The sequence below is a fragment of a genome, unplaced genomic scaffold (genome assembly GCF_019419815.1).
Source record: "Pyrus x bretschneideri cultivar Hongxiangsu unplaced genomic scaffold, Pyrus_bretschneideri_v1 Contig43, whole genome shotgun sequence".
NCBI lineage: Eukaryota > Viridiplantae > Streptophyta > Magnoliopsida > Rosales > Rosaceae > Pyrus > Pyrus x bretschneideri.
Genome location: NW_025999757.1, coordinates 1,659,380 through 1,683,528, shown reverse-complemented (window position 1 = coordinate 1,683,528; position 24,149 = coordinate 1,659,380). Strand labels below are relative to the sequence as shown.

General features: G+C 37.0%; 1 long non-coding RNA gene across 8 annotated transcripts; it reads left to right on the top strand.

Annotated features, from left to right (window-relative positions):
• The first annotated feature begins 19,575 nt into the window (after positions 1-19,575).
• Positions 19,576-21,795, top strand: LOC103964553. 8 transcript variants are annotated; one of them, XR_007251753.1, is made up of 7 exons: positions 19,576-19,756; positions 19,878-19,914; positions 20,086-20,302; positions 20,412-20,538; positions 21,328-21,399; positions 21,535-21,624; positions 21,737-21,795. It is a non-coding gene; the product is annotated as an uncharacterized LOC103964553 (long non-coding RNA). The 8 variants fall into 8 exon arrangements; XR_007251754.1 differs by having other exon boundaries at positions 21,328-21,411; XR_007251752.1 differs by lacking the exon at positions 21,328-21,399.
• The last annotated feature ends 2,354 nt before the right edge of the window (positions 21,796-24,149 follow it).

The following is a 24,149-nucleotide window of genomic DNA, read 5'->3' as shown; positions in this document are numbered from 1 at the left end:
GAAGTAGCTGATGCCCCCTGACCATTTGCTGCTTAACTGGTCTTCGAGTATATGATCTTTTGAGCTGTATAGCCTCTCATATTAGAGAGCAATTAGTTTATCTTCTCGCACTGGAGAGCAGACCCATATCGATGTCTGGGAATTAGTCTACCCTTTCGTACGGGAGAGCAGACCCAGATGGGTGTTAGGGAATTAATTTACCTTCTCGCATTAGAGAGCAATTAGTTTATCCTCTAGCACTGGAGAGCAAATCCACATGGGTGTTGGGGAATTAGTTTACCCTCTTGCATTAAAGAGCAATTAGTTTATCATCTCACATAGGAGAGCAAACCCAGATGAGTGTCGAAGAATTAGTTTACCCTATCGCACTGGAGAGCAATTAGTTTATCCTTTTGCACTAGAAAACAGACCCAGATGGGTGTCAGGGAATTAGTTTACCTTTTCGCACTTGAAAGCAATTAGTTTATCCTCTTGCACTTGAGAGTGGACCCAGATGGGTGTCGGGGAATTGGTTTACCCTCTTGCACTGGAGAGCTTACCCAGATGGGTGTCAGGGGATTAGTTTACCCTATCGCACTAGAGAGCATAGAAGTTGTTGTTGTGAGCGCAGCTGAGGAAAATTAGACTGCTAGATAACTGAAATAATCCTCAGCTTGTGAGGTCTTGTTCGACAATCTACTTAAGACCTTGAATTGTTTGTGAAACCCACGTAAAGGTGTACGTGGGAAGCATAGTGAGCTGCTTCCAGGCTTTCTTCAAGTATTGTGCCATCGTTATATGTTTCATTGTGTGCCCTTTTGAGGCTTGGTTAATGATCAGCTGAGAATCTGAATGGATTGCAAACTTATTAACTGCTAAGCATTTCGCTAACAGGGCTGCTAATAAAGCCTTATCTTCTGCTCCTTCATTGGATGCTTTGAAGATTGGAGTGCTATGAGCTTAGTCGACGCGATTAAGAGCCATATGGCAAGATCTACAAGGCTAGGAGCCGTGGTGCAAGATCGGCACGGTTAGGAGCCATGGTGACAAATCAAGGGCTGACGGAAGCCGTGGAGCAAGTAGACATGGTTGTGAGCACAGAGTTGGGGCTGGCTTGGGTTAGGTTATGCGCAACAAGAGGAATTGGACCATTAGATCCATAATGCTCGGCTACTAGTGATGTGCTACTTTAGTATTGAATTGTCTGGAGTGTTAGGAACAAAACTTGCTCCCGGTTCTTGGTAGTTGGGCTGGTGTGTCATTTTGGTACTCGTCTGCCCCCGGCGCACCATTAGGTTGAGTTGCTGCATTTGTCAGAACAGAAATAATCTTTGTATTCAACAATCTATGTGGGATAGTCTCGTCTGCTCGATCTTGTCAACGAAAGGTGATCCGCTTATGTTGGTCATGTCTCGTCAGTAGCTTCATTGCGCTGGAAATCGCGCAATTGTTCGGTCAAGAGCCTCTCAACTTCTTCTTGAATTTTCCTCTAGTAGGGGCAGCCAGAAGCTCATGACTTGTTGGTTTAGGCTTCTCTTCCATGTGCCTTGCTCGTTTATGTTGCTGCTGCGGTGCATATAGTGCGTTCCTATTAGACGAGCAGGTTACTCGCAAGTTGCCAGTGGAACTTGAGCCGAATTGAGTGACTACTTGTTTCCGTCTGTTGTGCTGCCTACTCCAATGTGAGGTGGATGATACTCATTGCGAGCCTAGTCACGAATGAATACTTCACTTGGAAGGTTACTTATGTGAATTATCAGAGTGTGGCCCCAACCGTGAATGTAAGCTCGTCCATGGGCCTAACCGAGAATGCATGCTTCTCTATGCACTAAGACGAGAGTATACGTTATCTTGGGGGATTTAGTCGGGAGTGTACACTGCCAGAACGCTTAGTTTGTGATTGGTCGAGTGGCTGCTTGCCGGGATGCTGCTGGAAAGGTTTGTCATCTGCCCTTATCTTACATCAAGACACCTTGTCTAAGGCATGATGAATCTTGGTACGCTACAGTAGCTGATTCACCAATGTAATCTGCTGCGCGAGGACGTTTATCAACTCTACGGCTTGTTAAGACAAGTATTGTTCACCATTTAGGGTGGAAGACTTGGACGGTATGCATCTCCTTGAGTAGTGGAAGTGTAATGGACTCCGGCCGCGAGATTTAAGTTGGGATATGCCAAATTTGCAGAGAAATGGGGTGAAAATACCCCCAGTTCAATTGTCGATCTAGAAATCTGAAGCCTGGATGGTTGAACCGATCTTGGACCAGTTGGGATTGCTTGGTGGGCCACAGGAGTGGGTTAGGCCACGTGAGTAGGCTGGACCCTAAGGTTACTACATATCTGGGTTTGTTCTACTCCCTATGCATCTCATAATAGATCACACCCCCTTGGTCTTCGGATGAGCTTGCCTTGTCGGTTATGCCGATACAAGCATGTTCTCAAACGGGTTATGTCATTACTGTTAGAGGCACCACCATATCTTGAAAATTAACGTAGATTTCAGAGGATTTTAATAGACTTTCCTTAAGTGACAAATTTCAATGAATTTTAATAAATTCACAATTCTATATGGATTTTAGCATATTTATATGAATTTGTATGGATTTCTTAGGATTTAGTTGACTCCTACAGCATAAAATGAATTTCTTTTCCAGTGCACAATCTAAAAATAACATAAAAGTATATATTGATATGGAAAAATGAACCAATCAAATATGTAAATAAAGCCACTATAGATACTATACTATGAAAAATAGGCCAAGCATAAGAACCATGGTAGGTGTATCCTCAAAATCAGTCAGGCAAACACTTCAGGTCGCAAGGTCTATCAACGCAGAATTTGGATGGAATTAAATCAGGTTCATGTTGAAATCATGTTTAAATTTATTTTCGCTGCCAAACGTTTTACATTGTAAAATCTTCTGGGGTTCATAAAGATAGTGTTGATGTGCATTCTGGTTGAATATGAAAATAGAACTGAATAATATCGTCTGGAGTCGGGGTTTACTGGAGAAGAATGGGGATGTGCTTATTTTTTTTCCCACTACAGCACTCCCAAGTAGATATTGTACTATGAAAAACAAACCAAGTATCAGAACCATGGTAATTATATCCTTAAAACGCATAAATTGTTGTTGGCAGAGGACGAAAAAGAAGTGAAAAAAAAAGTGAAGAAGAACTCATGGTACTTCTTCTATGGTCTAGTTGAAAAGAAATTAGAGAGGGAAGGGTTTGATTGTTGATGGCATTTGGTATTTTTACCATCCACCTTCATCCATAAAAATCCTATCAAATCTTTGGCATTCCCACTACACCTAGATTTGTATGAACTTTTTAAAAGTTTAATTAACTACCCATGAATTTGGATGTATTCTTTAAATCCTCTTAAAATCCTAGTTTGACTACACCATAATTTTAAAATCTTTTAAAATCATCCTTCAAACTCCTAGTTGACCGCACTCAAATTTTAAAGTATATTAAAATACTATCAAATCATAATTTGACTACACCCCCTTAGCTGCGACTTCCTTGAACCAAATTGAAATTTTCGCCCTACATGAAGCCACTCGTGAATGCTTCTAGCTGAGAGATGTTGTTAAGCATATTCAAAGCTATTGTGGGCTTTCTTCCGTCGTTGATGACCCTACAACGATCTATGAAGGCAACGCCGCATATACCAACCAGGTTAAGAAAAGATACATCAAAGTAGGCAATACTAAGCATAATATGCTGAAGTTCTCCTTCTTCCATCAACAACAAGAGCATCAGAAAATTGAAGTCAAGCAATTTTGTTCCCAAGACAACTTAGCCGACCTCTTCAACAAGTCACTGCCAAAGTCTACTTTCTACAAGCTTGTTCAAGGAATTGGTATTCGTAAATTGTATGATTTACGACATTATTTTTTTTTATCAAAACAAAGTTAATCCCACTCCAACATTGTTATCATGAGAAGTGACAATGAAAAAACCATGAAATACAAACAAACACTATGCCTCAATAAACCCTACATCAATAAAAAATAAAGAAAACCTATGAAAAGAGGTAGCTTCGAAGACCCACATAATTTCCACGATAATATGGTAGGATGAAGGTAGAAAGAGTGCCCCACCAAACAAGATCAGTAGAAAATATGCTGATTTCCTAGAGCATCAACAGCTTGATTACCTTTTCTGTAAATGTGAGAAGACCGAAAATGAATTTGAGAAATTCGATGCAAACAATTCCTCCACTCACCCTTAACTGCCAAGGCACCAATTGTGGAAAGCGCAAGAAAGAAAAAACTGAAGTAGAATTAACTTCCAACCAAATAAATTTAAAATCCCGAGATGAAGCCAATTCAGTAGCTTTAATTACCGCTATAAACTTCGTTGCAACAGAGCTAGGTCTCTTCAAGTTAGAGCAAAAAGCACCTAAGAATTGCCTTTTGAAATCCAGAAATACGCCATCATAACCAGCTCGACTAGATCCTCACTTGCAAGCACCATCATTACTTAAACATTACAACTTTCTCTTAATATTGACATGATATTACATTGCATTGAAGGAAGATTAAAAGGAGCGGGGGCCATGGAGACCTTTGGCCTTATCATGGCTCCACCCCTGTATGTGTGCGCGCGTGTGTTTATATATATATAATGCACTAAATAGTTACTATTTTAATATGAAACTAACTACTCGTTGGGACTCATTAAACAATATTTCTCATAGTCTAAATCTATAAATTTTTAGATTACCACTGCAATATCATCATACAAAAATTCACTAAAATTGGAAGACATTGAGTTATGTCATTGTGAGCATGAAAAATAGGCGAAGAAAACAGAGTTGTCGAGAAAGTATGAAATTTCTACAATAATAGCTAAAGAGCTAAATGATTTCCAATTTGAATGAATTTTTTCAAGGATGATCTAGTATTGATATTCTAAAATTTGAATGGTTCAAATCATGATATTACATGGTGGAATAAGCTCAAATAAATGGTTAGCGTCATATTAAAATACTAACTGTTTGACGCTTGAGCGCTCTTATGGTATACACTAATAGCTACATTAATAAAAATAAATGACGTGTTGCTTAAGTGATTAAAAAAAAAAAGAAGCAAGAAATTTCCTTAGTCGGGGCTACTTTGAACAATTAAGGTTTAACAAAAAATAATGCTATATACAAATTTCATATATTTCTTCTTATACCAGGGATGCCATTAACAATTGAAATGCCATTTTAATCTAGTGTAGTCTATTACATTAATTAGTTGTTAAGGACATCAGATGACACGTTATATATGTAGTTAAAATATACGATGCTTCTAGTATAAATTACTCTAATGAAAAGGTACCAATATAAAATACTAGAATCAAAGTCTGATGTAATCCCATATCATCTGACCTTAAAAGTTAAAAACTTCATGTCACCTGTCTATTCATACACTATCTCTCACACATGAAATTTCTCATACGTTGAAATGGGGTAAAAAAGATTTGAATTAAATCTTGTTAGAATATTGAAGATTTAAACCTTGTTTCCTTGAAAAGTTGTCAACTTGTCACACAATGGCAAAGCGGTCTCTAAGCTTTTTGAGGTTCTGTATGAAATTTAGAAAATAGCCCGTTTTAATAAGACAATTTTCATTAAAAAATTGAACTTTGTGGTTTTTTTTATTTAACAAAGAACCTATCAATAGCTCATCTGTTAAATTTAGTTAGTTGTTTTCGACTTTTCTTTTTCTGTGACACTTCAAATGGCTAGAAGAATATTTTATAATAGGTGTCATTTTTTATATCTCAAACAAGATCACAATTAAATTATAGTAGGTATGAACAATAAATCATGATAGTTCGCAATGTGTGTGCTTCTAGTGGTTTTTTTTTACTGCTTCCCTTTTGCTATGACAATTACTTGATTAATTCCTACGAGTTTTTCCTTGAAAAGTACAAAATAAAAAAAAAATCATTATAGATGAGAAATACCTAAATTTTCAAATTACAACTTAATGTAATTAAACTAGTAAATATCCTACTTTAATTGAAGTCTGCATCACTCTGATTACTTGAATTGTCTTCATAATTTAAAAAAAAATCTTCAATTGCATGAAATTATGAATTAGGGTTTAATGGTTTATGTGGAAAAAAGAGCAATGGAGAAGGGAAATACATGAGAAGCACAGGGAAGGCGTCCGGTGTGAGACAGAAAAGTAGACTCTGACTTTTTTTTTTTTTTTTTGAGTAAACAATATTATCTACACTAAGCGGAAGGGGGATACACTTAACCTCACAATGAGCTAGTAATAATGTAGTTCAAATTCTTCTTGGAAGAGAATCGAACTTAAGAAAAACAATGTGAGCAAGATCATTACTTTATAATTTATATATAATTTCTTACGGATTTAGTGGCTTTGTAGGCTTGTATCGTTCTGGTTTGTGGGCCCATTATCATTTTCATATTTTATTTTATTTTTTTTTGCTAATCATATATGATGTTATTTTATATTATTTATGATTATATTTGTTATTACATTAAAACTTATTCTTAATTGAGCATTGACATTTCTAACATAGCATAGAAGAACAACTTTGAAGGTCCTGGATTATTCATTGGCTTCTTCAAGATTTTTTTTCTTGTTTAATAGTTCAATTGGGGTTTTAATATTTTTGTGACAACCCATCCCAAATTTTATGTTTTTATTAATTTTAGAAGCGTGAAATTATGAAAATGCCTTAAAGGTCAGAACTTTGACTTCCGTTGATCATCGGTTGGAATGACGTATGACTTATTCTTTTAGCATATCCTCATAGTACTCGTCACTACAAACGCATAGGCGAAAGCCGTTTACGAGTCTGAATTATAAGGGTATAGTTACAGACGTTTGAAATTGGTTATTTAAAGGTAGTTAAATTATTTGAACTCCCACCATGTGGGAAGACTAACCAATCAGCCTTTAAGCAAGAAAATAAGGGACCAATCAGTAAAAGAAAGGGAGGACCAATCAGAAATTGAGGAGATGAGAAAGAGAGAAGCTACCAGCTTCCCCAAAACCGTGACCTAATCCAAAACGACCTGCGCGACCACCCATTTTCCGAGGCCGATTCCGGCCAACTTCTGTGGAGTTTTTCGACGCCACCACGACCATCTTGAAGCTCTCATTCACCTCTACAAAACCCAACTAAGAACCACCTTTATAAACTACCACATGTAGCGGGGCGAAGCCACGAAATCCGACGCATCAAAACCGTGTGCGACCACTCTTTTCAATTTTCCGACGAATCGGCAAAACGATGGCCGACGCCACCACTTGGGCTTTGTAGCCCATCATCCCAGGAGCAAATCCCAACCAACCTTGACCCTGTTGGGCCACCGTAGACGACGAATCGACATCGGGAAGTTTTAGGCACCTATCGGCTTTGTGGGCAAAATTGACCCCCTTCCGTCCACTTTTGGACTTTGTGGCAGGTGAGGATCATTTGTGACGTCTCAATATTCGTGCTTAGGAGTTGTAGCGTGGACCTAAGGTGAGTGGGTCATTTCCTTTTTATCATATGTATATAATTGATAGTTCCACAAACGCTTCTAAATTGATTTATGCATGTACTTATAAATAATTATTGTGAACTAATTGGCTTGATCCCTGTTTAGGGTACGTAGGCAGTCCAACGAGACGTTAGATGCAGCCATACAATAAATGAGACTAAATAATTGAGACAATAGCCTTGTTTGGGGATTTGAGCAATGTGAAGGAGATTGGTGGAAAATGTGAGATTTAACCTTATGTTTTGGTGGTTAAATGTTGGTTATAAATCAATGTGTGAAGAATTGTAACATTGAAGTGAAAAATAGTTAGTAATGATAGTTAATTAAACTAGTGTTTAGTTGGGCTTATCACCAATAATTATTTCTGAAGGTAAATAGTTCGGGAGTGGGGCGTTACAGCTTATGCATTTTATGCCATTTGTATATGTGTATATATTTGGAAATATTATGATATGGTTGAATTTCAGATTTACATCCTGGTATGTCCATATGTATATTACTTGCACATAATTATTGTGAACGCTTTGAAGTGTAAAGGTGAACGCATGACACATAGGTAAGTTCAGGTGAGTATATAGTATTAGTTGAAATGATGGGGTTATGGCATGACTACATTTATGTAATAGGCAACTCCGACACTGTCGTACTGGTTGCCTATGAGTCGTACATATGGTATTAGATGCATTTAGAGCTCATAAATCTGCACCCCGGTGTTAGTGCTCCCGCCCGAGGCCAAGGCACAGTCCTTCACGTGATGTTCACCTCCCGCACCTTACACCACCATGGATCCAAGGTAGGTGCATAGGTTTGTTGTCCAGACCACTATAGGTGTTTCCGACTCGTAGATGACCCGCGATTACTAGCAGTCTTCACGTGATCGTAGCACTTGAGCGTACTTATTTACACCCAGTCCTATCGTACAGACCACTAGAGGTGGTTCCGACTCATGTGCAGGGATATTTGATGAGCTATGAATAAGTCGTACAGGTCACTATAGGTGACTCTCGACTTATATGCTAGCATTGATTGATGAGATATGGATAAGTCGTACAAGTCACTATAGGTGACTCCCGACTTATGTGCTAGCATTGATTGATGAGATATGGATAAGTCGTACAAGTCACTATAGGTGACTCCGACTTACGTGCTAGCATTAATTGATGAGATATGGGTGCAGTTGTACAGGTCACGTGAGGTGACTTCGGCTAGCATGTTGATGAGCTATTGATTCAGTTGTATAGATCACTATAGGGGGATCCAACTCATATACCATTTCATATTGATTTATTTCACCTGGGTTACTTACTGTTGTTGAGATATTTGACACGGCATAACTGTGAGACTGTTATTTTGGTTATGACTTTGAGTTATGGTCAAGCCTGTTATTTGCTGGGAAACTATACAGGTTTTACGGCGAGAGGTTACTACCTTTGGTAATTGAAATTGATTTGAAATGTTTTGTTTCACTCACTCACATTTTCTATTTTTGTATCCCTCCAGGTTCTAGCAGCAGAGTTTCGTATCGACAAGGATTCGTGGCACTTTTTAGTACAGATGTCTTCATATGTTGGTATAATCATTATCTTACCTTACTCTACTTTGCTTATGCTCGGTATCGCGTGTGGATGGGTTCATGCCCGCTCATCAGCGCACTCTGGTATTTATATACTCTGAGGTTCAAATTAGTGCACATTTTTTTTCTCATCATCACATTCTTTTTTTTTTTTTTTGCTTCGTCACCTTCTAGGTGTCAGCCAGCACTGTTCGATTTGGTATCCTAGTGGACTTTCTGGGTTGGGGTATGTCAATTTTGGCCAATTGTGATTTAGTAGCTTGATCTTTAATCTTGTACTAGTTAGAACTTAATCTAACTATTCTATGTACCTTAAAATTGGACAAAATTTATTAACCTATTCCTCAAATATAACGAGTTCCACAATTTTGTCTAATCCTATGTGCCTAACCAGTCATTAATGTAACATATAATGTTCTGTTAATTAGTTAAGCATTTTGGTGCACATTAGAGTTATTCATATGCCAAAATAGACATGTATTAAACAATTGACCAAGTCTGTACTCATATTTCACACGGACAGTACTCTTTCTCAGCATGCACCCGACAATAATTGGTTTTCATGCCTATCCAAATTATTTTGTCATATAAGGTTGATGATTCAGGAGAAGATATGATCAAATTATAGCTTAAGTTTAGAAGAGAATAAAACCATTTTTGGATGATGCTATTTACTTTTTCACTTGGACCCTCTTATTTTACATTTTTTGCAAAAATAGTATTTTTACCATATTTGTGTCCTCTTCATATAAGGTTGATGATTCAGGAGAAGATATGATCAAATTATAGCTTAAGTTTAGAAGAGAATAAAACCATTTTTGGATGATGCTATTTACTTTTTCACTTGGACCCTCTCATTTTACATTTTTTGCAAAAATAGTATTTTTACCATATTTGTGTCCTCTTTAATGATGTGACTTGTATTGGTCATCTCTGTCTCTATTAAATAAGTGTACAAATATGGTATACAATATGTTGTAAATGTGGCATTACTTTTTCAGTTCTCATTTTCATCTTATATAATGTTTCTTCAGATGATCAAAATCGACAAATTAAAAATCAAATCTACACAAAAAAAAAAAATCAAATTAAAAATTTTCTAACCGTTTTATTATTATGAAAGTTTAGGATAAATTACATTTAACCACCTCAACCTTCAGTCGCATAACAAACTCATATATCATCTTTTGAAGGCTGCAATGTCATATATTAAAAATCAAATCTGTTAATTTGAACATTAAAATTGTATGAGAAACATAGTTCATATATTCATTGGATAACAATTAGATAACTAGATTACTTCAGATTTAGTAAAGGTTTTGTAGAGATGATCAAAGATTATTTAGATAAACGAACGATTCAAGATCATTATACAACTATCAAATGAGAAATATAATCATAAAAGATAATATAAAAATATCTAAAGAAAAAAAAAAGTTGCTTGTTATAAACTTCTTGTTTAAGTGTGATTGTGTAAATCCTAGATTAAATTGATTCTAGTTATTCTTCTTTATTTGGACTTGTATTTCTTGGAGGAGAAGGATTTCTTCTCTCTTAAATAAAGACATTACGTAGGGGGAATAACACACATCCTCTACACAACCCTACAAACACATCTCTTTATATTCTCTCTGTGCCGCTGGCCCCCTTCCCCCGTCAGTTAAATATAGGCCACAACATGTTATCAGCTTGCTCCTACCGCTGCACTTAAGAATCTAACGTGGAAGTTTTCTGCATCAAACTAGTTCACCAATATCAACACGCAATCAGGTTCTTCTAAAACAACAGTTTTTATCTCGATATTTTTGTAGCCCTGATAGCGTGAACATTCACCATAATGCATGACCCAACTTTCCGTTTTTCGAATTTTAGATTCTACATAAATTGTGTATGCATTATATCCATAATGGTTGAATTATGTGAATTTGATATTTCCATGAATTGCATCAAATATATATCCATGCATTAAATTATATATTCAATATGCATTGAATTATTATCTGAAAAAATTATTAGGGTCTGTCGAAACCCAACCCGAGCTCACGTGAGCCTTTTGAGTTGAGATACACCGAGCAAAACCCCATGCTCCATCTGAGACGACGTCGTTTTGGCATCAAACCCATGACCTAGCGCTACCTACAGTCAGCCACGATCTCATCGCCGTCTTCCCTGGGCAATCACGACTTGCAGTTGTGTCTCATGAGACCAAACCATCGTCGGAGATGATGGGTTTCTTGGAAAAAACCGATACACATGGGTAAATTTTTTATGGATTCTTCGAATCCTCATAGTTTCTTAAACCCCCGATAGCGAAACTTAAGTCTCCGTCCAAAACTAGGGTTCCAATTGAACCCTCGTGCATTGCCATGCCATGACCGATTAAGGGAAATCACTTGAAGCAACGCCAGAGATTTTTTCGGTTTAAAATCCCACACCCAGCGCCGTTGGGGTGTCTTAGGTTTTCCAAACCCGAGCCCTAGTAGGCCTCGAACCTTCAGGCTTACATCGTACAACACTTTCTTTTGGGTTGTTAGTTGTCTTTGTTGCCCCAGCCTAACTCCAAACAGCCCGTTGAGCTGAATTGGACTGTCGGCCCGCGAAGGACACTAGCCCAATTGGGCTTTGGTGTCCCCAGTGTCTCCGTTACAGTGGAACCCAGCCTACGCGACTATTGTGGACTCCCTACACTGTGACACATCTGATCCCAACCTGTAGCTGGTGCATCGGTGCACTTGCAATGCGCTGCATCTGATCGATGCCCATATAGGTCTCTGTTGTGGATCTTATTCTTGTAGCCCGTTTGCTGCTTCTGGGCTTGCGCCCAAATTCTGTGTGGGGCCTGATCAGCCTGTGTCTATCTAAGCACTATTTCTTTGGCCTAGACCTCATGGTTTCATTTTTCCAGCCCACCTATGGGTTTTTTATCCATGTTTTTGGGCCTCGATTTTAATTGTCTATTTTTTAGGCACTTTTGGGCTTTATAATTTTTCACCCACACTTTATATTTGGCTCGAAGTCCAAAAATAATTAATTCAATTATAATTATAGACCTAAAGTTCATAATTATTTTGAAACCTGAAGTTTCTAGAAACATGCCTTGTTTGAAAACGTGAAGTTTTCCTTAAAAACATCACCCATGAAAACCTGAAGCTTTTTCATGCGAATTTAAATCAATATATGTCTATTAGAACTTGAATATTCTACTCCTATGTGAATGGATTAATTTCTTTTCTCCATTACAGTAATCACATCTTATCCATTTATTTTTTGATAGGAATATGTTGAATTTGAACAAACTCAACTTCACTGCTTTAGAGGTCTCTGGAAGAAATTACCTCAAGTGGGTCCAAGATGTGAAACTCCACCTCACTGCAAAGAATTTGTGTCCCGCCATTGAAGATGAGATAAACAACCCGGTTGTCAAAGCTGAGAAAGCCACTGCCATGATCTTTATCCGAAGACATATTCATGACGCACTGCAAATTAAATACCTTGCTAAGTAAGATCCGCAAGAACTCTGGGTTGCTTTGGCTGATCACTTTGATCACCAAAAAGACATCTTTTTGCTTGAAGCAAGACATGACTGGTAGCATTTGTGCTTCCAAGATTTTAAGTCTGTGAATGAATATAATTCTGAAGTTTGTCGAATCTGATCCTGTCTCAAGTTCTGTAACGAGACATTGACTGAAGAAGATCTCCTGGAGAAGACAAATTTGACATTTTTTGCTACTAATATTGTCTAGCAGCAACAATATGGGGCTTAGAAGTTCACTAAGTTTTCGGATTTGATCTCTGTTTTACTTCGCCCTGAAAAGCAGAATCAGTTGTTAATGAAAAATCATTAAGCTCAACCTACTGGGGCAACTGTTGTGCCTGAAACACATTATAACACAAACAAATGCCCAAAATGCCAAAATAGGCGTGGTAGGGCGGCCAGAAGCCACCCCGTCAAGGTCAACAGAGCCAAGGCCCATCTAAGGGAGGAAACCGAGCCCAAAAGCGCCCTAACCTCGCTCCCAATGCCCCAAACTTCAAGAATTAGGGTAAAGCACCTGAAACCATGGATGCGGACATGTGTTATCGCTGAGGTTCAAAGACCATTGGTTCCATGTTTGCCGAGCTCCCCAGAAGGTTGTAGCTGAATATCATTTTTGTCATAAAAAGTTTGAATCAAACTTTGTGCAAGTGGATGAATTGGAGAGTACCAAGATGGAGGTTTCTAACTTTCAAGAGGCTATTACCCCCATGGAAGATTAGAATCTTAGACATAAACTATTTTTTTTAGTTGAAATTTAGACAATGGGGCCGAATTCCACCTAGTGGCCGAACCCCCCCTTGTTTTTGGTTTAATTTTGAACAATTTTCCTTTAAGTTTGGATTATTTGTTTGTTATTTGTTTTTGGATATTAAGTTAATTACCATCCTTGAATACTTATATTATTTTGAATGGATATTTGTTTTTAGAACTTTTATGCATGTGACCGATTCAAATTAATTTTTATTCTAGGTATGACTAGTGAGAAAGTTAGTTGTCTGGCAAATACTGCAACCACGCACATCGTTTTACGTGAATGCATCTATTTCACTAACTTCATACCTAATAATGCATCTCTGGCAACCCTCTTAGGCTCATCCAGCCTGATTGAAGGATACGGTAAGGCATGTATAATTTCCTCCAATGGTACAATTTTGACTATTGATGAGGCATTTTATTCTCCATGTTCCAGAAGAACGTTGTTGAGTTTCAAGGACATTAGAGATAATAATTACAACGCTGAAACCTATGTAGAAAATGGAGTTGAATTTTTGTGCATAACTTCCTACGAATATGACCAGAAGCGTATTCTAAAGAAGATTCAGCGTATCCTGAGTGGTCTGTATACTATGACCATACGCCCTATAGAAAGCCATTATGTGTCCAGCCCTACCTCTGGGACCGCGCACGAAATTACACTTTGATATAATCATTTGGGACACCTTGAACGAACAGCAATGCGACATATCCTTAAATCATCACACGGGTATCCACTAACCGGAAGCTTAAGTTCGATTCAAAGAATCGCATGTCAAACCTATTCTATGGGAAAGCTTATTATTAAGCATTTTTATGACAAGATTCGTTCGAATCTTCCTATTTTTCTACAAAGGATTTAGGGGGACATTTATGAACTGATTCACCCTCCCTACGGACCATTTAGATATTTTATGGCTTTGGTTGACGTTTCCACACGTTGGTCACACATGTGCTTGTTGTACACAAGGAACGCTACATTCTCCAAACTATTGGTTCAGGTTATCATGCTTAGGGCTCACTAACCTGATTATCCTATCAAATCTATTCGATTGGATAATGCTGGATAATTCACATCTAAAACTTTTGATGACTATTACATGTCGGTTGGGGTTGAAGTTGAACATCATGTACCCTATGTTCACACCCAGAACGGCCTGGCAGAGGCATTCATTAAGCGCTTACAAATGATTGCTTAATCGTTGGTCATACGTACCAAGTTCCTGATTGCTGCTTAGGGGCGATGCAATATTGCACGCGACTATGTTGGTTTGCCCTGAGGCCTGTTGCGACCTAACCATATAATGCCCTTCAGTTGGTTACTGGATACATACCCGACATATCAAATCTGCACATTTTTTGTTGTGTGGTCTATGTGTCAATTTCGCTGCCCTTATATACAAAAATGGGGCCTCAGCGAAGGATGGGAATTTATGCCAGATATGATTCTCCTTTGATTATTCGTTACTTAGAACCTTTGACAGGCAATCTGTGTTACCGCTCGTTTTGCGGATTATCACTTCTTTGAGATAGTCTTCCCGTTGTTAGGGGGAGATAAGAAAGTTAACATTTCTGATGAACGATGCGAATTATTGTGGATGACTCCCACTTCGTCTCATTTAGATCCCCGCACCACTCAATCTGAGACTGAAGTGCAACGCATATTAGTTCTTTAGGGCATAGCTCAAAGCATGCCAAATGCTTTTGCCAATCTAGCGCGAGTGACAAAATCACATAGTCCATCTGTGAATGTGCCTGCAAAGATGGATGTACCAAATGTACGATAGACTTCCTTCATGGAGGCTTGGGACGCCACTTTGGCCGATCCACGTACATTAGCGGCTAGCCAATCATCTGCCCTTACACATAAGCGTGGTAGATTACTTGGTTCAAAGGATTCATACCCCCAGAAGAGGAAACCCATAGCATAGGAACATGAATAACCTACAGTGAATCTGACTGTCGCTTACTTATTTTATCCAATTCATGAGAAAATTCTAGATTACGGAAGTGTCCTTAAAGAGACGAATCCACCTCCCGAGAATTGTGAGATTTCGGTCCATTATGCTAGCTTAGATGATGTTTGGTGTAGAAATGAGATGATTGTCGATGATGCATTAGCATATGTGGTAGCTACTGAGATCATGTTGAGCGATGACATTGAACTCCGTTCCATTGATGAATGTCGACGTAGAACCGATTGGTCAAATTGGAAACAAGCAATTTAAGTCCAACTCGATTTGCTTGTGAAATGTAAGGTGTTTGGACCTGTAGCTTCTACTTCTCCACATATGAAGCCCGTTGGCTACAAATAGGTTTTCGTTCAGAAGAGTAATAAGAATAATGAAAAACTGCGTTACAAAGCTCGTCTTGTTGCGCAAGGCTTCTCACAACACCCCGAAATTGACTATGACAAAACTTATTCACCCGTTATGAAAGTGATTACTTTTCGCCACCTTATCAGTTTGGTTGTTTCCGAAAAACTAAGTATGCAGCTGATAGACGTAGTAACTGCGTATCTTTATGGGGATCTTGATATAGAAATTTATATGAAAGTTCCCGAAAGACTTATATTGATTGGATCAAATATTTGCAAACCTCGAAACACGCTCTCAACTCGACTGAAGCGTTCACTCTATGGTTTAAAGCAATTCAAAAGAATGTGGTATAACCGTCTGAGTGAGTATTTGACTAATCAAGGTTATATGAACAAGGAACTATGCCCTTGTGTGTTCATTAAAAAGTCACATTCTGATTTTGTGATAGTTGCAATATATGTCAATAACAAGAATCTCATTGGAACTTCTGAAGAGCTGGTGAGAACTACCGCGCACCTGAAGTTGGAATTTGAGATGAAAGATCTAGGAAAGACTCAATATTGTCTCGATCTCGAGATAGAGCACCGTTCGGATGGAATCTTAGTACATAAATCGAACTACACCCATAAGGTGTTGCACCGCTTTAACGAGGATAAAACAAAGCCTTCGAGTACTCCTATGGTCGTTTGATCGCTAGATGCAAAACGAGATCCCTTTCGTCCAAAGAAGGATGATGAAGAGATTTTGGAGCCTGAAATTCCTTATCTAATTGTGATAAGCGCTTTATTGTACTTAGCTCAATGCTCTAGATCCGACATCTTCTTCGTTGTTAATCTATTGGCAAGATACAATAATACACAAACACGCAAACACTAGATTGATGTTAAAGACATTTTTCACCACCTTAAGGGTATTACGAATTTGGGCTTGTCTATCCCTATGGATCCTCGAGTGATGCCGCACTCCCCATATCTCGAGTCAATTCCCACCTTGTTGGTTATGCCGACACATGATACTTATCTGATATGCATAAGGCGTGTTCTCAAATGAGTTATGTCTTTATCGTTGGAGGCATTGCAATTTATTGAAGGTCAACTAAACAGACCTTAGTTGCCACTTGGTATAACCATACTGAAATTCTCGCCTTACACGATGCAACTCGGGAATGCTTTTGGTTAAGAGCAGTTGTGGGCCATATTCGAAGCTCCAGCCATCTTTACCCCGTTGTTGATGTCCCGACGATAATTTATAAAGACAATGCAGCATGCATCGAATAGCTCAAGAAGGGTTACATCAAAGGAGACAACACCAAGCACATTGGGCCGAAGTTCTTCTTCTCACATCAACAACAAGAGTATCAAAAGATTAAAGTCACGTAAATCCGTTCACAAGACAATCTGGCCGACCTCTTCACCAAATCACTCACCGAAGGCGATGTTTCAGAAGCTTGTTCAAGGAATTGGTATGTGTAAACTTTCTGAGCTGTAACATTGCTAGTTCTTTTTGGAATTGTGTCAAACTCAGGGGGAGTATCCTGAAGTATACTTGCTTGATCTTAATGTACTCTTTATCCCTACGATTAGGAGCATTTTTCTCATTGGGTTTTTGCTACTTAATGAGGTTTTGACAAGGCACCCACCTTGGGTTGATCATATCTCTGATGATGTCCTGTAAACGTTTCATTTGACTTTGCATTTCTTACACATTTTTCCTTAGACTATGGGTGTTGTCCCTACTTGGATTTTTACCACAGCCATAGGAGTTTTTGTGAGACTTACTTTCCTTATGCAAGTTCTTACCTTATTAAGAATAGTGTGTTCCCAGAATCAGTGCCGACAAGTCGACTTCCTCAACCTTTACATGATGCCGAATCTACTTGAGTATTTACACACTTAAGGGGGAGTGTTATAAACTTCTTTTTAAGTGTGATTGTGTAAATCCTAAATTATATTTGATTCTAGTTATTCGTCCCTATTAGGACTTGTATTCCTTGGAGGAGAATGATTTCTTCTTTCTTATTATTACAAATAAAGGCACTGCGTAAGGGGAATAACACACATCCTTTATACAACCCTACAAACACATATCTCTCTCTCTCTCTCTCTCTTTCCATCTCTCTCTATTCTCTCTGTGCCGCCGGCCTTCTTCTCCCATCAGTTAAATATAAGCCACAACATTGCTAGCATTCTCTTTTATCTTTTTTTCTTTACCACAATTAATTCATGAACTAAATTGCAATCACAGGACACAAGGGTAGGCATGGAGTAGTGTATCATATAGTCAGTAGTGTTCGCATAAATAGTGACAGCAAAACATATTGAAAAACACAGCTAAGACATGTTAATCTAGATTCTTGAAAGGTTACGCTTGCAATTGCATGCAGTTGAACGTATTGTCTCCAACTTGTTAATTACGACCTGCATAATTCGTCAGGTGTGAGATTTTATCAAAAAAGGTCTTGGTATTAGTTGAAGTGGGATTAAAATATTTAAACTCTTATTCTCTCAAAAGTATAGTCGATGTGACAGATTTCAACACGCATAAGCCAATTTAAACAGGTGCTTCGATTTCCCTTTTGACACCAAAATGAGGCTAGGGCTAAATTAAAATTATTTCTACAAATTATAATTGTAATCAAACCAGACAAAATTATCTTTACAAATTAGCTAAAAATTAAAATTTTGTTTGTCATCTAATTGTAATCAAATAAGTCAAACAACACGTAGTTTTCATTCAAACAACAAAATAATATAATCAAAAGTTGACTGTTGTTAAATCGATCAAAAAATTAGTTGAATGTTATTAATTTTATTGATATTTTACAGAATAAATTATAGTTTAAAACATAGACAATTTTGATCATGAATCATGAAGGTTGTACATTGAATTTTAGCCTCTCTTTATCATCCCAGTGCTTTGATTTGGGGTTAGTACATGAAGATTTAAGGTCATTTCTTTAATTTATTCTCCATTTCTATGTTTCCAAGATCATAACTTTAGCAGTGTAATATTATGATTAATTTTATAAGTTTTATGTACAGAAATTGTACTTGCACATAAGTCACGAAGAAATGGAAGAAAATGAAAGGAAGAGAAAAGATATTACTTGTACGTAGCCTAATTGGACAAATTATCTATATACTAAAGCTCAGCAGAAAACCACTGTTCATTATGTGAGAGCGAGCACTGTTCACCAACAGTGAAAGGGCGGAACTGCCCTCGGTTTCTGCTTTGGTCCCCGTACGGTTCACACTTTGCTACAGTAAGAAGTCCATTTTGTCCTTCGCGGCCTTGTGTCTCTCATCACCATGTACTCCCCTTTATTGCTAGAACCAAAGCCCTTGAAAAAAAAAGCCAAAACAAAAAAGCCACCCACGAAAGAGATAATAAATGCGAAGACCCACATGTTGATCGTTCCCTTCCATTTGAGAAAAAGACAGGAAAATAGGGATGCCATTGCCATTGCAGTTGCGTGGTGGTAGTAACGAAGGCCCATTCCTCGAAAAAGGATAATAAATGCGAAGTGGCAGAAAATTAAGATTAAAGTAATGGGTTGTTGACAAAAAATTAAGATTAAAAAAATGTTTGTAGCACCAAAAAGGATAAAAAATGATATAGATATTGGTTAGAGAGAAAACAAAATGATTAAAAAAAATATGAAAAGATGGTTTGGTGTGTTTGGTTTTTGTTTTCTAATATTTTCTCTTTTAGCATACCGAGGAAATTGATGGGCAGCTTTGAGTGCACTGGACGAAACCCTCCACGTGTTGATCATCGCTGCAAGTTTTGCTTTTCATTTGTTTTGGTTTTTTCTTTGCCTTTCACTTCCATCCTTCTCTATGCTTTCTACCGACGGAATGCCCTCCACGCGTTGATGATCGATGCACGTTTTCTTTTCCATTTGTTGTTTTTTCTTTGGCTTTCACTTCTCCGTTTGTCATTTTCCATTTTCTATCTGTTTTATGCTTTCTTTCTTTCATTTTCAGCTTTGGTTTTCTCTCTAATCGCTGCGTCGTGGTGTTTTTCTTGCAAATTGTTAACGGAGCAGGTTGTATTGTTTGGAATTATAGGTACAAGTTTGTTTTGTTGTAAATTGGTTTCATGTTGAAATTTTGCTTTCTTTCTTATTTTGGTGTTCATTTTGTAGTCTGGGGTTTTATATCTGCCTGTCTAACCCGTTTTTGTTTTCAGTTTCAGCAAATTCAGCTTTCTTGGGTTTTGTTGCTAGGTAATTAAGGGTGTAAGTTTGTTTTGTTCTTTGCTTCAGTCTTGATACGATCTTTTGGCATTTTTATATGTTTTGGTTGTGATTTTGGAATTGTGATGATTAAGTTATGTTTTGAGATTTTTTATTTTTTAGTTGTCATTTTGAGGTTTAATTTTATAGTCTTGGGTTCAGGTTTTTACAGCTTTATGCAAACCAAACTTGCCCCCTCTCCACATCAGCCGCATCTGCTGCCGCCATGATGCTCCAGCACCAGCTCATGATGTCCCGATCAAGCGCCACCGACTCCGACTTTGGTCCCATGCGATTGTCTTTGGGAAACAACGGCGACTTTGACCTCTCCAACAACGACGTCGGCGATGGCTCCTCCTTCAAATAGCCCAATTAAGTGGTGAGTATCTCTCTCCATCTCTCTATGCATGGAGTAACTGATGGCATAAATGTAAATTTACAATGGCGAACTAATGGAGTGGCATAAATGTAAATACGTTATTTTACAGGGAGGCGATGGGGCTTCTCCTGTAAAATCCTTGCTCAATGGCTTCGGTGTATCACTGCATGGAGCTACTAATTCTCAGTCTCCAAATTTTCAACACCCTCGGCATGCAGAAGACGTCTTTGTTAAAGGTGATAATTTTGGCTACTGGCTTTTGTGTGTTGTTATAGAGTTGAATTGAATTTATTTTTTCTTCTAAGAGTTAATGTTATGTATGGTCTCTCTCTTGGTTATTTTGTTTTTTTTTTATTTGGCTTATTGGTGTTATACCGTCTGCTTCGTTAGTAGGAAGGTGTGTGAAAAGGGCGTGTATATTTCGCCTGTGGATTTGGTCTTTTTATTGTTGGATTTTGTTGTTTTCAGATTTTATTTATTTATTTTAATTTTTTTTTGCAGATTTTGTTGTAACATGCTGTGTAGGGAGATTCAAAGAGTATTGCCATAACATGTTGAATTTAATCACCATATGTTGATATACACTTTATAGGAATGAATGTTCCATTTCTATGCATTTGTTTAATACTGTTAAGTGTAAAGTAGCACAAAATTTGGCTATAATTATAGGGTGCATGTGTTATAATTGGATTTTGGCATCCAAGTATAAGGATAAGTCATTTGTCTATTTAGTAATTGTTGTGATTCTAGCTATAACCCCACATTAAGCAAATTGGAAAAATAATGGATAAGTTTCTTACATGATGTTATGTTTACAGTAACTATGTTCATTAGGAACAAGAATTTCGTCTTTTGTATTACAAATTGAACCCCTGTTGGATAGGTGAGGTGTAGGAGTTTAATTTGTGTCTTTTATTTAGTGTATCTGATGACAATTCAGGTTTGATAAATTTTTAGTTATTCCAATATTTCTTGAGCTTTTTTTTTTTTAATTGCTCATAAAAAATTGCATCCATTTTGAATAGTTGAAATGGAAGCTGTGAGGCCAACTCCTCTGGATCAGTTGCGACCGTACGAAAACGCGGAAAAAAATTAAAGTCTGCATATTTGTCTGTTGACCAAATTACAAGATAATTTATAATGTCTTCGGTTTCAATTCATCTACTCTAATTTATACATTTTTGTGATTTCGGATTTGTACATGAATTGAAATTTAATTTTTCTGATTTCAGCTCTCATTGGGATCCTTACTCTCCATCATTAAAATCCTTTTTGTGTGATATTCGCCTCCAGTCACGGTTGCAAATACACAAACCGTCAAGGTATTTCATTCAATTATATATATTGTACATGTGTGTATTGTGTTATACATGTGTGAGTATAAATTTGTTTTTAGTAGGTTGATTTAATTAATGAGGTTTATTTTAATTTCAGGTTAATTTGGTTTTGTTAAACTAAAGACATTAGACGAGTGGAACCGGCTGTGTTTTAAAGGAGAAAAACTTGTCTGGGGCTTGACATGCCACTGGATGATGTTGAGTGGCACTACACGCCACTCATAAATTGCCATGTGTTAAACTTAAATATGATTTCTTATTTTTAGTTTTATATGAAAATAAAATTAAAAACTTAAATCATTATTTCTTAAAAAACTAAAATGGTAAAAACAAAATTCACAATCCCAGTTAAATCTACCTCCATCTGCGAACTCGCCTCTTTTCTCTCGTCGGCACCGATGATCTACAACGCTGTCAATTCTTCCTTGCTCTTCAGGCTCTCCCTTTATTAAGTCTCTCATCTCCCATCTCTCAACTCTCTCTAATAATTACTTATAACTCGTTCAATTTTACATCTATAGTCTATTAATATTTGAAAATTGGAAACGACAAACTACTGATGAACGAAGTTGGCTTTGAGAATTGGGTTCTTCTCCAGAATTTATATGCCCTTCCTTAATAATAATTTGATAATACATTGAAATAATGAGAGTTTTTTTTTTTTTTTTTTTATTGAATTGAAATAATGAGGTTAGTCAGAAACTTAATCCAGCTTTGATGGATTAATAAACCTTTGAACCAGTAATTACCTAAAATCTGCACAATTTCCCAGCAGCCATGCAAGGCCGTGAGAGAGAGATAAGCTTGTGATTATTTTTTATGCGAATCATGAGAAAGCTAATGTTTGTTTGTAATGAGTCACATACATAAACACATTCGATTATTCAAAATTCGAATACATTTGTTTCGATTCCATCACTCCTGGAAGAGTTGAAACTGCTTCAGTTTTCCAGGGCAGGTGCTGCGAAAAGAGGTGGTCTTGAAATTGTGGCTGAATTTCCACCGCCCCTTGCAATTCCACCATCGCCCATTCCCGACAATCCTCTCCGTAGCTGCACTTCACCCGGATCTGCATTCCTCTCTTACCGTGTGATTGTGGCGTCCTTGAAGTTCAGGCCTTCTAACAATTTACTTTTCCATATATATATTTTATTAATTAAATTTTGAATTATGATATAAAATATAAATAAGAAATTATACTAATGAAACAATATTTAACACATGGCAAGTTATGAATGGTATGGGACTACCACTCAGCATTGTCTAGTGGCATGTCAAGCCCCACACAAGTTTTTCTCGTTTTAAAGAGGTTGGTTTCTCAATATTTTCATTTATGTTCTTTTAGTTGTTTGAATTGACTTTGTATAATGTAAATCAAGCTTAATTTAATGGCTGTATTTCTATATTGTATTTGGTTTGTCTTTTTTTTTTTTTTTTTTTTTTTTTTTTTTTTTTTTTTTTTTTTTTTTGCTGAAAAATGTAATTTGGTTTTGTAGATCAATGTTTTCCGGTAGGAAAATTACCTTGGAAATAAAATTTAAATACGAACAGTTAATTTAGGATTTTGAGTTCATCTTTTGTTTTAGTACATTTTGGTTCTAAGTGTGATATAGTGTGTTGTAATCTTTATTTAATTGTGATTTTGTATATTTTAAGTGGTGGTTTGGATTTTGAAGAGTGAGAAAACGGTTTGATGGGTTTTAGAGGAAACGCGGATAATTTAATAGGAGTTTGGAAGCGGAAGAACGAATATGGAGGGTGTGGACTAAGGGGACTAAGGGGACTAAGAAGAATGAATATGGAAGTGCAAGAAGCAAAGTGGAAGGGATTGTAAACAGAGATTTCTGTGTTTGGGTATGTTTTTGTTTTGGATTGAAAACTCGCCAAGTGATTTAATTCGTTTGTTAAAATTTTTTCTTTTGGCACAACATAATACAGCTGCCCATATGTAGATATTGGAACTGCTTTTTTCTTGGTTATCGAATAAATTCTCTTATATGGCTACCTAATGTTTTCGTTTTCTTAATTGATGAAGGGGAGGTAGAAAATAGAAGTTTTTATTTATTTGTTAAGAAAATATAAGAGAAGCAATGTCAAGAACTTATTGTACATATTATTAAACTTAACAGAGTAATGTGTTTATTTCATTGTATAGATCTTATTTAATGTAATATTCTTTATATATATATATATATATATATATTATTTTTAACATTTGCTTTTGTCTATACATTTGATTCAAGTGTTATTTTGTGTTTTTAACAATTTTAGCTGATTCGTATTTCCATTTGGATCAGGATAATTTAATTGAAGCAACTGTTGCTAGCAGTGTATCGTCACGGTGCAGTGTTGGTTAGACATCTGTTCATTTTACTAAATTCGAGTTTACAATTTTTTCAAACATTTATCTATACAATTTCTAATCTCACAGCAACGCATAGATCAAATTTCTAGTAAAACCCTAATCATCGCATTCGTACGGTGTACGGTATTCAAATTGTAAGTGACTT